The 13,117-nt window shown below is 42.0% G+C and overlaps 1 protein-coding gene across 2 annotated transcripts in view; it reads left to right on the top strand.

The window, feature by feature from the left end:
- The window catches only part of AGBL1 (AGBL carboxypeptidase 1), a 265,892-nt gene that overhangs the window by 104,043 nt on the left and 148,732 nt on the right, over window positions 1-13,117 (top strand). The window lies entirely within an intron of this gene.

Raw genomic sequence — 13,117 nt, 5'->3', positions numbered from 1 at the left:
GCAGGTCTCATCTTCAATGTTTGTGCTGGGAAAATTGCCTTTGCCCCGTGTTTTATTCATCCTGCTATCAGTCCTGTGTGGAAAACACAAATCTGAGACATGGCCTGCTGTCCTGCATTTGTCAGGTGCATGTGGTTCTGTAGTGTCTGTGGTCAGATCTCTCAATTCCCTGGAAGGAGTGTTAGAGTGGTGCTGGAGAAACAGGATCTTTACTGACAAATGGAGGTTTTTCATTCTGCTAAAGCAGCAGGGCAGAATACAGCTGCAAAGAAGATATGATTGGGAAAAACTGGCTGTAATTAATGCTTTGTATAACCTGGTGGGGGGAGGATGAATAAGGATTTCTTAAATTTTCACAGAAATATTTCTGTATAGTGAACCTTCCTCCTTCTCCCACCTTCTTTTCAATCTTCCTTCCCACACATTTCCTAAGAGATGCTGAATCTGATCTTGGAAAATATTGATTTCTTTCTGCATTCTTTACCTTATACCCTCCCTACCTCCCCACACTATCTCTCCTCTCCCTGTGCATGACTGGAAAAGGTACAACTCTCCTCCTAATATGTTGAGCTGAAATAAATATTGTGTGAAACCTTGAAGAGGGCACTATGCTAAGGTAGGCTTGCACTTTGTTTGTTGGAAAACAAATCTTCTCCTCTCTGCAGACAGCAGAATTTGGTCACTTTGGGTGTTCATGGAGTGGAAGTGAGTTAATAACTGTTGCCCAGTGCAAGGGCAGGACATCATGGTCACATCCCACCAGTGGCTGCTGCCTTGACCTGGTGATGGGATCTTGCAGGGTTTGCAACAACCGTGTCCCCTGGCTTATTGCAGAGGAGCAGTTGCTTCCCTTCTCTCACTTGATTCTTCTGTCCTTGTTGAATCAAGGAGGCTTTTCATTGAAAAGAACTTGATGAATTTTGTAATTTAATGATCCAATGAGTGGAGATGGGAGCTGGTGAGTCTTTTTTAGATTAAGGAAATTTATGTGGCATGATTTCTTCGAAGGCGTGGGGTAACCATAGTAGCAGCTAGGTAGAGGAAATCCTGATTTTTCTTTTGGAATATAGCCATGGACTATTCTTTACCTGTTTTAAAAAACATCCTGTTCCCTCCTGCACCTGCCCTCCCCCAGCACAGGCTGAGTAAGCTTTGCTTCTCCAAGGTAAGGCAGGTGCTGGGTTTTCTGTTTCTCTGTTGGAGCTCCCTCCCCTTCAATTTACTCCGTCTGTTCCTTGTTTGCTCAGGGGCTTTGCTCATTACCTCCTCAAACCTATCAGAGAAAAGCTTCAGTTTTTTGACAATTACTGAAATAAAGAGATAGAAATGCCCACTAAAATCCCTTCTAGAACAGTTTTTCTCTGCACACTCTCAAACACTGCAAAGGAATAAAGGAGTGTGCTCCCACTTAACCTTTGGAACCTGGTGCCTTCTGTTTGGAGGGACAATTTTAAAGGGGGAGAAAAGAAGCACATTTGTCTCCATACCCAAACAAACTATTTGTATAAATGACCTTTTTCTCTCCTGTATTAATGCTTACTCTCCTGAATGGACACATTTTGTTCTCTGGGCAATAAGAGGCAGAAAGGATCAGGGATAGAGAAAAAAGCTAATGGCTGTTCTAAGGAGTTGGTTTATGATGCAGAACTGCATCCTTAAGGACTAAATCTTGAGGTGATGTCACACAAAGCTGTACAACTGCAGACATCCCTCCTTCTCTTTATTGCTTCTCTGTGGTTGGAGGGTTGAAGGAGTTTAGTTCTAAATTGGTGCCATGCACTCTGCAAACACACTCCAAGGGCTCTCTCCAGACTGGTTAATCTATGATGTGTGTGTTTCTCTAAGAATAGCACAGAGATGTGAGCAGGCTGGGAAAGGAGTGGTTTTGAATTAATGGAATCTCTCTCTAGGAGAGAAGTGTTACAGGAGTCGTGTGCTGCTCTTTGACAGATGCTCTATGAGTCTGTACCCGCATTTTCTTCAGAAGTTCTGCACCTAAATTGTCACCACCTTGCCAAAAGTAGTTGGGTAGGCATATGTGGAAGGCAAGGCATATTTGGTTAAGAAAAGAGCATTTTGTAAATTGTGAAAGACTCAACCCTCACATACACTGGCTCTGAGATGCACATTCTAAGGTGGCAAGAGTGTGCACTGGTGCTTTCCTTAACACCTCAGAAATGAAAAAGATGCAAGTCCTGTGAACATCTATACTGGAATACTTGGTGGCTCTGGGAGGTGCGTATGAAGTGTGGGCTAAATTTCCTCAAATGGAGAAGGAATTTTTACCGCTCTTTTCTGCTTTGGTGCCTCAGGTGTTGCTTCTGTTGCCTTCCACTGAGAGGGCAGTGATGGATTTGAGAGCTTAGGGTACCAAATGTGGCTAGTGCCTGCACAGCACGAGATAAAATATGAGCTGCAGTATTTCTCAGCTCTCATTTCTGTGAATTGTTCCTTGGTGGAACAACCAGAAATGGTGTCTGGCCCTGCACCACACACTTGTCTGAGTTCTCCTTTGCTGCGGGGGGTGCCCCAGTTTCATCCAAGGCCCTTTGTGCTGTGCTGATGTGACAGCCCATCCTTGGCTCTCCTTGTGTGATAAACATTCCCCTGCAGACAGCTGCACCCCAGGACTCTCCCTTCTGACAGCACTTCCAGTGCAGGATTGTTTATTCCTTCCTTTATCAGCCAGGGCTGCTGGGCCCCCTGAGTTATTAGCTCTATTCATTCATTGTCAGTGTTTCCTCCTTCGTAAATATGCCCCCATATGTCTCTGCTCCCGAGGAATATGCTTTCTTTTCTATTTACTGCTTTTCCCAGGCCCCCACCTCCTCATCTCTCTCTCCACCCAACGGCCCAATAACAGCCAAGGAGATAAATAAGCTCTATAACTCTTCCCAGCTATTATTTGTTGTTGTTGTTGTTGTTGTTGCCCTACATGGTAATATATATAATAACAAGGAAACAAATCTTATTACTAAAGTAATTACAATAAATAAAAAGCTGAGAGGGGAGATGAAGGAAGGGTCTGTCAGGGGAGTGATTGCAGTAGGATTTTTTAAAATTTAATTTACTCGAGATGTTCTCTGCCACTTTGCTGATACCCTGCTGAGGGGGGCTGTGACTAATTAGCAGCCAGCTGTTGTTTTAACACCCTCACCTAATTTATAGTGTGCCTGAGCCTCTAAAACAGGAGCCTGTGTGATATCATTGTCTATGGGACTCAGCACCAGCCTTGTGTCAGTAGTTGGCTTTATTGCTTGGTGCTTTTGTTTCTCAGAAGCAGTATAGCTGAAATTTTGGGTGCTTTACTACAGTTCCTTTTATCTTCAGCATATCCCATGTGCTTTCAGGAGTTTGACCCAGAGAGTGAACACAATTTGTTGCTCATAACTGCTTGTCCCAGTGTCCAGCCTAACAAATGACCAACACAACTGCTACTTTTTGACTAACAAGTGTGGTGTGGGCAGGATCTTGGGTTTGTTTAAATTCTAGAGCCTCACTCTCTCACTGTCAGGTTTCTCATGGAAGTACCATATTGTTCTTGCTAATAGAATGGAGATTGAGATATCATCTGTCTTCTAAACGGTCGTGAAATCTAATTAGTTAATGGCCATATTAAAAACTGGAAGGATCCAAGGCATTGTTCCATGTTTCATCAGTCTCCCAGTTGCCAATTGCCAAAGGATGTGCAGTCTTTGTAAGCTCTTAAACAGTAAAGGTGCCCAGTGAGTTGTGTGTGCTTTTTCCTGTACAATTTATGCTGGTGATGCAAGGTCACCTGGAAATATTATAAAAAAACCACTGGGTGTGGGCTCAGTGATGTTACTGCCTTGGACTATAAAACACTTCAGTTTCTAGCCTTGGGAACGATTTCACTTTGGATGGCTTCTACCTTGCATTTTCAAGTTAGCATGAATATTAGATATGAACAGGTTGTTCCACAGGCTCAGAAAGGAGTCCCTTTGTTCTGCATTCGTGTCTGTTTCCCTAAGTGATGATGTGAGTTTGTAATCAGATGTGTGCACTCCTTTGAAGACATTTTCAGGAGCCAGGAGACTGGTATACAAAGCTGGCTTTTAGTAAAGTTAATGAGATGATTGAATTATATTATAATTCTTGTTAGCTTGATTGTGTGTCATTATCCCTTTTGTTTGTTATTATGCTTATTTGAGTCCCATTTGTGGGATATTATTCCCATCACAATTGTGCCCGTGCTGGGCTCTCTAGAGAGAAAGGCAAGGAGCAGCTGGTGCCTTGTTAGGGGCTGGTGCATTAGTGCCACAGGCTGTGCAGTGAGATTGGTGGGGATGAAAAGGATGCTGGGCTGGGCAGTGGGATTGGTGGGGATGAACAGGACTGGGATTGGTGGGGATGAACAGGATTAGGATTGGTGGGGATGAACAGGACTGGGATTGGTGGGGATGAACAGGACTGGGATTGGTGGGGATGAACAGAATGCTGGGCTGTTGGCTCCCATGCAGCCTGACCCAATATCTCTGCCCTGCCTGCAAGAGGCACTTCATGGAGCTCTGAGCTTTGTAGTTGCAGCTCTTCTTCAGGATTACATCCTGGCACAGGGAGAGTATCCTGCTGCAATGACTTCCACAACCACCTGATCAGAGTTTGTGAAGGATCCTCAGTATCATCCGTACAAGAATTGGGGAAATGTGTTAAAAATCAGGAGTCTCTTTATACCTTCTTGGAATTCCCAGGACCTGTATGCAAAGCCTGGTCCAGCTGGCTGCATAAGCAAATTTACACTGAGATGTAATTGCTGCTGAACTTGGATGGTACCTGGTAGCTGATTGTGGTAGGCATCAAACACTGGTATCCAAACTGAATATTTTGGAGTTGAGCTAATATCATAAGTAAAGAGGCTCTTTTGGCCACCCATCTCAAGATCAAGCCTGTTTACCTGAGTTACAGCCTGTTGGAAGCTACAGATGCAGAGATGGAGTTGTTATTCATAGGATGGGGAAAGAGAAGTCCACAAAATGAAATTGTAAAAACTTCACTTTTATAGATGCAATGAAGAATGTCCAGTACTTTACTGCAATATCCACACTACCTGGAAAGCTGAAATTGCCTGGGAATGAAGGTTATTGTCTCGTGTAATATACCTTCATGTATTACCCTGTGTAATAAATCAGGCAGTATTTCTTTCGCCATGAAAACTGGACATCCCTGGAGTTCCAAGTGACATTTCTCATTTTATGTGGCTTTCTAGTCCTTTTAAGTATTAAAACACATAATTATTTTGTGAAATATGCACTGAAACTTTTGAAAGCTTGTGAACAAAAAAATCAGGAGCTCAGCTTTGCAAGTGTAAAGCTGATTTTACATGAGTTTACTTTTAAAAATTCTAGGCTGGGTTAGCGTTGTATTTTGGCTAATATTGTTCTTTAACTTCTTTTATTTATTTCTGTATTTCTCTCTCACTTTTCCCCTTCCCTCTCTTTGGAATCTGTTATTCAAATTTAACATTAAAAGCTGGTGAAGTACTGTGGTATGAGAGGGGATGTAAAATGACCTTGGATTGGGGAAACAGACTGGCAAGTGGAAATGGTGTTTGTAGAAAAGTGATGAAGAGCCTTATCTACAAAAATAAGCTTCATTTGAGAGCTTATGCTTTCAAAATTGCTGTGCAAAAATGTACCTACAGAGGTCCAGCTGAAGTTGAATTGTTTACCTGTGCACATGGCTTGTGTGATTGCAATTGGGTAATTACACGGGCAAAATTTGCTCCAGTGGTTTCAGCAAATTGCCATCCTAATTTCATAAACCCAGCTGAATGTCCCACAGAAGCATCAAGAAAATAAAAACCAGAAAATTGAGTCAATACTGCAATGAGAGGGTGAGAAACCAAAACCTTTTCTGCAGCCTAATGAACAGCACTGCTGGGAGTCAGGGAAAAGGTGCAGCACAGTTTTAATGCTGCAAAGTAGCTCTGAGCATTGAAGGGGTAGAAAAACTGAAGGGCTCTGGAAGTTCTATAGCTCAGGTTTGGGCTGAGGGGAGAAAATAAAGAAGGAGGGGATGACACTGGCAAGGAAAATGCTCCAGTGGGTCTGTGCACACTGCACCACTCTGAGGTCAGTGTTTGAACACATCCTACCTCCATGAAATCATAACCTCGGTAGGGACCCTCAGGTAACTGTGCTGGTGTTTTTCTACATAGAAATATGGGTGATTTATGATGTAAAATTCTTTGGAAATTCTGCTATATTCAGAGTTGTGCAGAAGTGAGAAACTATTCTGTAGTGCTTTAGAGCTGGCTTATTGAATTTCACCAGTGGATGTGTCCTTATATAAAATTGTTACATGTTGCATTATATCCCAAGTAGGATCCTTCAGTGTCTGGGGAAACAGAACACAAAATACAAGTGGTAGTGAACAATGTAGTCTAGGTCCTAAATCACCTTTTTGATTGCTTTTGTTTGTCTGCCAGAAATAGCAAAGACTTAAGGACTCATTTCAGTTGGAAAAGAGCTGACATTCTATTCTGCGTGTATATATGTATATATTTCATGGAATGCTGGTAGGAAAAAAGGATTTATTGCTAAATATACACCCATAACAATCCATAATCAGGTCAGTATCTTCATGTAATGCTGTTTTGTTGTTTAGTTGGGAGGGTATTTTTACCAGGCAGTAACAAGGTGTGAGGGCAAGAACTCTTTCCAGATGCATTCCATGACAGCATCTCTAGTAGTAATTTCCTTCTCTGTTTCACGTTACCCCATATTTCTCCGAAAATGCTCATAATTTCAGCTTTTGATGGAGAGGGAAGTACCAGTCCTCCCAGGGACCCTGGCTCTCATGGGGCATTGCCTAAAGCAGAAGTTTGGTTCTCAGTTCTAGCTCTGGTCTGTGGTGTCTTCTGCCAGCAGTAACAGGAATGACATTAATGAAAACCTACTTCTTGAGGAACATTTCCTGTATTCATTGTCTATTAGATAACAAAAGGTCATTTGCATAAAAACAAAAGGCAAAGATTAAAAAAGTGATGATTTTTCTGTCTTCCCTCTATCAGTTATGGCACATAAGAGGGTGTAAAGTGCAAAGCAGCTGAACACCCATAAACTATTTTAATACCATTCAGAAATGAGAAGAACCAGGGAAAGAGACTTTATGTAGCCATGTAGTTTATTGCACTAATCAGTCACTTCTACAGTGCACTATGATGACTTGAAGTCCTTGCTCCAGTGATGTGAAAAAAAATTGGTGATCTCCTATCCAATTTTCTAATAGATCTTGGTCTATATAATTGAAATCTCTAGCACCTCGTTTGAGTAGCAGTGAATTCTATGCTTAGATGGATATAATGTTAGCCAAAGCAGGTCTGGATCACATCTGTGAGAGCAGAGAGGCAACACGAGGTCTGAACGCAAAGTAGAAGGAGCTGTGGGAGATTAAGACTGAGCTATATTTCTCATGGATATTTTTAGATCACAAAAATACCATCTCTGGGGTTAGAATGAGAGATCTCTGGAAAGGCAGCTGACACTTTGTGGGTTGAACCATCTGCATGGAATAGCCAAACCAAAGTCTGCAGATTTACCTGTCAAGTGCCCTGGGGTAAACCCATGTAGAGGCTTAACGTGGCAATTCAAAGATGATGGGAGAATAGTTTCTTTCCCCTCCAGAACATGCAAGTTATACAAAAGAGAGTTTACTTTTGAATAACTTTGTTGTCTGGTCTGTTGCACATGCTGGATTTCAGGCGGAGAACAGCTCAGTGTTTGAAGTCACAATAATTTCTGTTGCTTTCCCTGACATGCAGGTGAGGGCACCCTTGAACTGTGCTACTTCTCTGTCTATCTTAAGACAGCTCTGAATGGGATGTAATCCCATCCAGCATGCAGTCTATTCAAAAATCAAATAGTGTCCATATCAATGGCTTTGAGCTTTCAGGCTCATAACAGAAATACAGCTGGGAATGTAAATAAAAAGGAGAATATTAAGAAAAAGACTCTGTTGCTGTAAACAGTAGAAATACTTCAAATCAAGTGTATCTTTTCATTACACAATTTCTTATCAAAACAAAAGCCCACCTCAGGGCTGTTATTTATCACAGAATAACAGAATGTGCCAAGTTGGAAGAGACCCATAAGGACCATCAATTCCAGCTCCTGGCCCTGCAGAGGACATTCCAAGAGTCACACCGTGTGCCAGAGAGCATTGTCCAAATGCTTCTTGAGCTCTGTCAGGCTGGTGCTGTGATCACTTCCCTGGGGAGCCTGTTCTGATGCCCAGCCACTCTCTGGGTGAAGAACTTTTTCCTCATATCTGACCCAAACCTGTGACACTGACAGACCTGTAGTTTCTGGGGCCCTCCTTCTTGCCCTTTGTGAAAACTGGGACAGCATTTCCAGTCTCCAGTCATCTGGAACCTCTCTGGATTCCCAAGACTGCTCAAAAATCATTGAGAAGGGTTTTCCAATATCAGTAGCTCTTCAAAGATGAATCCCATCAGGCCCCATAGATTGTAGGGATCCAGCTGGAGCAGCAGATCCCACACAATTTTGGAGTCCACCTGGAGTGGATCATTCTCTAATGAACAGTGTTCATAGCTCTCTCTCTCTCATTTTAACTCATGAGTGTCTGTTCTGACAGTGCGGACTGATGACAGAAGTTTATTTGTTACACTTTGGTCTCAGAGTGCCAGAACAAAGCACCTGCTTTACTTTCAGGCATTGTTTACTGTGCCCCTTTTGGACTTGGCTCTTTCATAACTGATGGACCTATTGCCTTGTGAATGCTGTGGGTTTCTGGTCTCAGGCCATTGGGTAGAAATTGTGGCAACCAAGTCTGCAGCAGATGTTGCAAAGCACAGAAAATAAATCACTTAGGTGCAATCAACCCCCTTCTGTTTTGTGTTTTTCCCTGAGTATTTTATTAATCTCTGAGAAACACATGTGGCAGCTCTGAAACCATAGTTTTACATGCAGTCTCAGATGGGTTGGTCCCTAAAGAGCATATATCTAATTCTCCACAAACTAGCAATGGTGCAGGTACAACTCTGTCATTGCTAATTCTTCCTTAAACCTCATGGAAACCAGAATAAGGAGTTAGCCTTGAGGTTTGCCAAAAACTCTGAGGTCCAAATGATACAGTATTCTATGCATGTGGATGCATATATAATGTTAATAGAAACCATTTTGATCCAGATTGCCAGGATTGAAAGGATGCAGTTGTGCTTGAAAAACAGATATGTGTGTGCATGCACAATTACTCAAGCTGGGGTTTAGGCATTTAAGTGGCCATTTGTGCTCTCATTTCCAATTACGAATGTTCATCCTATGGGAATGGGTTTGTGCAAATCAGCAACACAAATATGCATATGTTTTGGTGTGTGCTACCCTAAAAACATGTTGCATTACTTGCACATAAACTTGGATTGATTTATCGTCTTCTCCCTTTGAAAATTCTATTTTAATCTGAGGAATGTGAGCTGTGGTGGCTGAATGGCAGTTCTTCAGCAGCATGATTTCCTTTTCCAAATGGTTAACTCTTGTAATTGTTTCTGTAATGTATGATAATATTTCCTGCTAACAGTTATTTAGGATACTGTCATGGCAAGCCATAATTCAACCCCATTGCCTAGTGGCCCAAATAATGACCAAGGCTTGCCCCTAGCTGAGTTATCTTTCCTATGCTTTCTACTTTCCCTACGTGCACATAAACAAGTCTGTCTTTATGCCAAACTCTGAAAGACAAAGGAAAGCAGAAGCAATATTGTTGATTCAGAGCTCCATCCTGCAGCTTTAGGGGGAGAGCTGCCTGTAGGACTACAAAGGCCTGTAAAGGGTTTTTTAGTGACTCAGTTCATAGGATTTCTGGAGGCTCAATAGGCTTTTGTTTTTTCACATTTTTATATATCTAAGTAGAGCATCTACTGCAAATATTCAAGAGAGGAGATGTCCCATCTGACATGGAAATGGGAGGCAATTTGGGCTGAAGCTAAACTACTCAAAGATCTTCAACACACTGAAGTTTGCACCAAAAATAGGAACTTCTGAATCATCTGACTTATGTCTAGTGGAAATACTGCTTTTAAAGAAGATTGTGTTTAATATCCCTTTTGTGGTTCTTTAAGAAGGAGTAGATGTCAGGAAAGGACAGTAGCAATGTGAATGACACAGAAGGATGAGGTTTTGTCAATAAACAGTTTCTGGGGAAAAAAACTTGTGTTTAATTTCCTACATACTAGTAACTCTATTAAGGGTTAGCATAATAAAGGTTCATTGATTAATTTTCAAGCTATGCCTTGCCTGTGATCCTTTTGGAAGGAAACTAAATGAAATAGAAATATGTCAAGACTATATGACAATGACCCAAGGAAGTAGGAAACCATATATTTTAAGTCACTTATTATGATCCAAAATGACATCTTAGTTCTTGGAGTTCAACACCATTCATGCTGGAGGAGTCTCTGAATCATTGGAAGTAAAATGCAAATTTATCCAACCTGGGAAATAGGTCTATGATTCATATAAGTTTGGGCCAGGAATGTAAGCATTGTAAGCTGCTAAAAGAATGTGGAAAGGAAGGTTATAACTTAGGCTTTCCAAATGGTGATTCACAGACAGGGTGGGTGGTAGGACAATTTGCCTGGCTAGATGTGGGATCTGTGCCCAGTCATGGGTCCCTCAAGGACACTTGAATTGAAAATGAGCCTGTTCTGGACTCATCTGGAAAGTCTTGGATGCCCTGATGGTGCTGGGAGTGCTCTGCAGAGACTGGGCATGAGCAGGGCAGGGTGAGGGAGGTTTGTTAGGGCAAGCTGAGAAAAGGGGCCTTACCTTGTTGCAGGAATGTTTTGGGGCTGGACATGAAGAGTCATGGCCTTGACTATTTCACACTGGAGAGGGGGAGATAATTCCAGATGAGGTGTGAGTGCTGCTAAACTCAAAATTACACCTAATTAACTTGAGCCAGGCTACATCCCTTCAGGCTCATGGAAAAGTGTTGGTGGCTCATACTTCCATTGCCATCTGTGGTAAAGCTCATGAGACTGCACAGAGACTCTTGGTTTGTGTCAGCGGGACAGAGAGGAGCAGTGGCTCCAGCCTCCTCTTGTTTGTGTTCTCAGGAGTCCCCTGGGAGCTGACTTGCTGAAATCTTGCACTAGTAGAGTGAGTTCTGTTTAATTTAGGTAGTCCAAAGCAGGAGCTGCTGGATAATCTCAAGAGGCTTTCCTGGAAGCCTTCAGTGCATTTTGTACCCTTCAAGGGGTGGAAGAGATGAGATAGGTGTCCATTAGGCAGCCAGGCTCAGGAGCTTATCTGCATTGCTTTAAGCTTGCTACATTCACATCAGCCCATTAGAGAACTTCTTTCCTTGAGTGGGAAGAAGGAAGAATTCTTACTAATTCCCTAATACCTACTGGTCATAGGCTGCCTTTTCTTTTTCCACTTTAAAATGTCACATTGGATTCCTGATGGAATTAGAGATTTTTATCTTCCTTCCTTTAGCTAGACCTCTGACTTTTTCTGGTTTTCTTCCACACTGAAGACTTAATTTCTCACATATGCGAGACAGTGAAAATTAAACAAACAAGCTGGCAGATAGACAGAATGGTTCTTCATGTCTGGAAAGCTGCAATGAGCTGTGACTTAGGAATTACAGTGCTTCATATTCAAACTTTTCTTTTTGATGCATTGAGGTGGCACAGGAGCTGACAGTGACATATGGAGAAGGCCACCTTAGCAGGATTGAGGCTGTTATGTGATAAATGACATGGTATGTCAAAGCACTCCTGTTATCCATCATGCTGGCTTCCTCTCAACACACTCTCCAAAACGAGAGGCGGCTACACAAACAGCTGGGGGAAGCTGTAGGTAGGGTCAGTGGTGTGCTCAAAAGAGAAAATAAGAAAGCTGGAAGTGTATGTTCTCATGGGCATAGTACCCTCTGAGTCTTGAGTTGAGAATTTCAATGTCTTTTTCTGTTGAAACTTCCAAAGTACCCCAGTTTTACATCTTTGTCAAGAATAAACCTCAGTTTCAAAAGTTGTCTCAAAAATCATGAAGATGAAAGGTTTCAAAAAGCCACCAAGTTTAGTTCTTAATATCTAGGCTTTATCTAAAGAAAGCATGTTTAGCACCATGTTTTGGACTGGAAGCATGGTTCTGTGCCCTGATACATCCCCAGATTTTCCTTCTTTACTCAGATTTCCCTTCTTTCTTCCTTTCTCCTCTGTTTGGTAGTTTGAGTCTGAAATGCAGTGGAATGAAAGTCCTCATCTGTAATTTCCTACATGTATGAGACCTGGGAAACACAGGCAAGGTGGTACAAGTGCTGTTATAAAGGTAAGGGTGATAAAAGAGTCTTGAAGGAGCAGACTTTGACTCCCAGCACACCTGATGCAAGAACATTGTCTGTAGGATACTTCCTACTTGTTTTGATCATTCAAGTTAAGCAGTAATGGAGCAAGCTTTCACACCTCTGTGTCTCCCACTGTTGGAAAGTGTGTGACTTGATTTCAGACTTCTCTCTGTGTCACATTTAACCCAACAGTAGCTTTTATTTTTTTAAAATTCATTTCAGATTGACACATGCACCAGTGGCTGTTCAGAAGGCTCATTGGATGTGGTGGCATAACAGGCACCTATCCATTTCAACCTCCTCGAGCCCATCACTCTTTTTTCATTAGCCATAATGGCTGTTTTTTCCTCTACATGATTAATGGACTCTCAATAGCTATGTAGTCTATAAACCTAGACAAGACAAGCAGTCTGTCTCTTTTGATCCTTGAACTCCTAAAAGCCTGAGTCTGACTCTGCTTAAATGGTGCTTATGTGCCCACATGCACAGTAGTAATTGGTGCAAAGTATCAAATGTCACTACTTGACATTTCATTCATAACAGTCACATTTAAAGTAAAGGCTTTAACTTGATAATTCACCAATGGCCAGTGTCAAATTATCTGGGATGGTCTTAATGTTACAAGTGTCAATCAACAAATTAATTAGTCTGGAGATAATTTAATCAGAGCCTATCAGTGAATCGGCTCAAGGAAATCCCCTTGGTTCCAGATTATTCCCACGGCCTGATTGCATATTAGATGAGAGCATATCCTTGGGGAAAGGTGGCTACAGCTTCTCGTGCCCCT

The sequence above is a fragment of the Zosterops lateralis genome, assembly GCF_965231275.1.
Source record: "Zosterops lateralis genome assembly, chromosome: 13".
NCBI classification, from domain to species: Eukaryota; Metazoa; Chordata; class Aves; order Passeriformes; family Zosteropidae; genus Zosterops; species Zosterops lateralis.
Note: the sequence above shows the minus strand (reverse complement) of the source record. Positions and strands in the feature narration are given on the sequence as shown.